The sequence below is a fragment of the Otolemur garnettii genome, unplaced genomic scaffold (genome assembly GCF_000181295.1).
Source record: "Otolemur garnettii isolate 467f Iridium unplaced genomic scaffold, OtoGar3 scaffold00018, whole genome shotgun sequence".
Taxonomy (NCBI): Eukaryota; Metazoa; Chordata; class Mammalia; order Primates; family Galagidae; genus Otolemur; species Otolemur garnettii.
The window spans coordinates 20,680,667-20,684,862 of record NW_003852413.1 but is presented as its reverse complement, the minus strand read 5'-3'; positions in this window follow the sequence as shown (position 1 = coordinate 20,684,862).

Genomic DNA, 4,196 nt, shown 5'->3' with positions numbered 1-4,196 from the left:
AATTGGCTTCAGGCTTATGGTATCATTGCTCATGATGTTGGGCAAGTTATTTGTTCATCCCAAACTTCGGTCTCCCCACCTATAAAATGAGGCTAATAAAATCTATTTCATGATGTTGTTGTGAGGACATCGTAAGAGGGTGTGAACTACATGCCGGATAAATGGAAAACATTCAATAAATTCTACTTCCCTTCCTTCCTGAACATCTGGACCACACAGGGGCCTCCCTGCTCTTGGCTTTGGCTTTAAGGAACTTGTGGTCACTGAGAGGATTTCGCACTGCGAGTACATGCATTCCAAATTGATACCCAACTGTATATTTTCTGGTGTAAACTATATGTAGACTCTAACTTTAGCCTGGGGGACCTTTATTATTTGTTTCCCTTTCGTGGAAAGCTATAATAGAGGAAGAGAAAATCCTGCCTCATCCATTCCGATTCCTAAATACACCATTTACAATTTTCTGGGGTATTATTGAAGCTTATTTTTGTTCTGAAGTTGTGCCTTCCCCGTGGGGTGTTTAAGTTTTGGGCGGGCTCTGGAAAGGCCTGGAATGCCGCAAAGGGAGGGAGGGAGAATCTTCCCATTCATTAAACAGCAGGGCTTGGAGGGGTCTTTGCAGGATCTAGGGCCTGGAAGTTTTCTTGACACCAGCTGAGGAATCCCAGCATGGGGATTGAGTTGACACCAATCTCTACTTCTCACATTCTGGAGCTTTGACAGTTGGACCTCTTTCTTACTTTTCCATTCTCGGCTTATACTGAGGCCAATGAAGGGACATGTTGGACCATGCACTGGCCAGGGGCTCCAGCTTCCTCTTTTTTTCTCAATGGTTGATGGACCAGCTGTCCATGCTGGTGCCTCCGAGTGTGAGAAAAAAAAACTATGGCTTTTGTCAGGTTCTCAGCGGGGCCAAGGTTTCTGAAAGGATAAATCCCGTTGCTCAGATAGTCGGTGTCTACCTCCCTCCCATCTATTTCCTGCCCTCAAGCCCTGCTCTTGGGACAAGGCCTTCCCCGGCACTCACTAGCAGGTCCCTGAGGGAGGCCTCAACCCTGCTGAACATGGTTCAGGAAGGATGTCAGCTCCTGGCCCTGCAGCAAATGCTGTCATTAGCAGCAGAGGGGTAGTGTGGTGGGGTGACCCTCTGTTCTGGTGTTCTATACTGGGGTTCTCCAACTTTAGTGTCAAGTATGCTTTTAGAAGAACCCCAGGGGATTCTGAGGCAGGTGGATACTTGGAGAACACCAGTTCGTAAGTTGCTAGAAAGCTGTTCCAAGTTACTGTCTTTGAACTGCTCTAGATTAAAAAAAAAAAAAAAAAGTAGGCATCCTTTAAGGAGGCCAGTTGTGAAGTAACTGTCCCATTCCCAAGGAGGGCAGACCTGTGAGTGTGTTAATAGCGGCAGTGGCAGCTAACAAATGCTTACACAGCACTTCTGTGTGGCAGACATTGCTTTATGCCCTTATGAACATCTGAACATCAGAACAGCCCCATGAGGTAAGTACTCTTTAAGTCCTTGGTTTACAGATGAGGAAACAGGAGCAGAGAGGTGGAGGGGCATATGCCAGGGCCCACAGCTAGCCCTGGGGCTGGACCCAAGCAGCTTGTCCCCAGAATCCCTGCTCTTCCCACACACCTGGACATCAGTGCCTCTATTTCAATTGGGACTTTGGCCATTTGGGCAAGGGGGAGATGGCAAATGGAGCCCTGTCAGTGAGGAGGACTATAGTGAGGCTGGAGAGGAGTCGGGAGCATGCAGAGATCACAAAATGTGGCAGGCAAAATAGTGAAAGATGTCCTCATCCTAATCCCTGGAACCTACAGATATGTTACCTTACCTTACAGGGAGTTTACAGATGTAATTAAGGATCTTGAGATGCAGAGATTGTTCTGGATTTTCTCCAGGTGGAAACACAGCCCTGCTGGCACCTTGGTTTTAGCCCAGTGAGACCCACATTGGACTTCTGACTTTTAGAACTGTAAGGTAATAAATTTGGGTTTGTTTATGCCACTAAGTCTGGTAATTTGGGGCAGCAACTACAGGAAACTAATACAAGGAAGCAAGGAGCTTGTAAGAGAGATTTTCCATTTGGCTTTGAACGCTAGCAGGAAATAGATGAGGGAACAGGAGGAAGATGCCCCAGAATGGAAAGGGGGAGAAACAGTCTTCTAGGACTGAAGGAGCGTGAGCCTTCCAAATGGCCCTTAGGAGTTTCTGCCATGATGCTTTTTGAGAATAGAAATAAATCAACTTCTGTGCTGTATCCTCACATAGAATATTTGTGAGGAAAGGGTTATAGTGGGTCATTTATATTTTTTTAATACCTGCTACTCCTAGTCTTCCAAAGGAAGAAAGTCTTCTGAAGAAAGCCTGGGGTCCAAATCTCATAAAAAGTCAAACTCATTCTCTTGGTACATTCTCTAAAACATACACTAAACATCTAGGAAGATTTGTAATAAAAATTAATAGTAATCAGCTGCTAACATGCATTAAGTGCTTATGTTTTCTCATGTAGTACAGCAGGTATGTTGTTTCATTTAAATTTTGCAAGGACCTTTGAAATAGGTCCTGTCTTGATTTCCATTTTGCAAATGAAAAGTATCACATTGGAATAAAGCCAACTTTTACCCTTCTTCCTCCTTGTTAAGACACACTTTTCCTGGGTGGGCTAGAATTGGACTTAGTGTGCAGTGAATTTTGATTATTCTAAGTTAGTACCTTTTATCCCTAGCCAGGAGTAGCTAAAAAAAAAAAATACTAGTGCCAACACCCCACCTCAGAACCATTAAATACAGATGGGCTCAAGTGCTTCTTAAACACTATCAAGTGATTCTAATGTATAGCCAGAGCTAAGGCCCATTTGTCTAAGCCAATCAGGATAATTCCTTTTCCTTCAGCCGGAAGTTAGCATAGGAACTATTCTGGCCAAGGAGTCAAGAAATTTTCTGTTTCTGGATGTTGTTGTCTGCAAATGACAGGTAATGTGGCAGCCACCTTGGAACTATAAACAAGAAGGACCCTGGGATCCAAAGATATGCTGAGCTGCTGAAGTAGTTCACCTAGAACCACCCTATCTCTAGATTCCTTTTTTCCTTTTTTCTTTTTTTACAGATGGGGTCTTGCTATTTTGGCCAGGCTGGTCTCAAACTCCTGGCTTCAAGTGATCCTCCCTACTCAGCCCCAAAGTGCTGGGATTGCAGGTGTGAGCTACCATGCCTGGCACAGACTTCCATATATATATATAGAGAGAGAGAGAGAGAGAGAGGGAGAGAGAGAGAGAGAGAGTCTCAATTTGTTGCCCTCTGTAGAGTACTATGACATCACAGCTCACAGCAACCTTCAGCTCTTGGGGCTTAGGCAATTCTCTTGCCTCAGCCTCTTGAGTAGCTGGTACTACAGGCACCTGCCACAACGCCCAGCTATTTTTTTGTTGCAGTTTGGCTGGGGCGAGGTTCAAACCCACCATCCTTAGTATATGGGGCCAGTGCCCTACTCACTGAGCCACAGGCACCGCCCTAACTTCTTATTTTATAAAGAATGAATATCCTCCTGATTTAAGACAGAGGTTGGAAAACTATGGCACAGGGGCCAAATATGGCCCACAACCTGATTTTGTAAATAAAGTTTTATTGAGATACAGCCATGCCCATTTGTTTATATATATTGTCTGCATATTGTTTAGTGCTACAGCGATAGGGATGAGTAGTTGCCACAGAGACCTTATGGCCTGCAAAGCATGAAATATTTACTTTCTGGCCCTTTAGAGAAAAGGTTTGCCAACTTCTGGCTTAAGGGTCTTTTTGTGGGTTTTTCTATTACTTGCAGCTGGGGGTATCTGTTAGTTTGGGAGTTTAGCTTCCCCAAGATAATATTGCTAGTGATGGCTAGCTTTGCCCTCTTTTAGCCATTTTTCATGAGAGAATTATTACAGATTGATCTTTCAATGATTTTGATAATATCATTCAGTCCCATTTCCATGGGGATGCTAGGGGTGGTATGAAATCACACAAGCGGGGCTACAGACAGGCTTGGATTCATGCCCTGGCTTACCATATAGAACCAATTGCCTTTAAAAAGTCACTTAATCCTGGACAGCACCTGTGGCTCAAGGGAGTGGGGTGCCAGCCCCATATATTGGAGGTGTTGGGTTCAAAAAAAAGCCCCAGCCAAAAAAACAAACAACAAAAAAAAA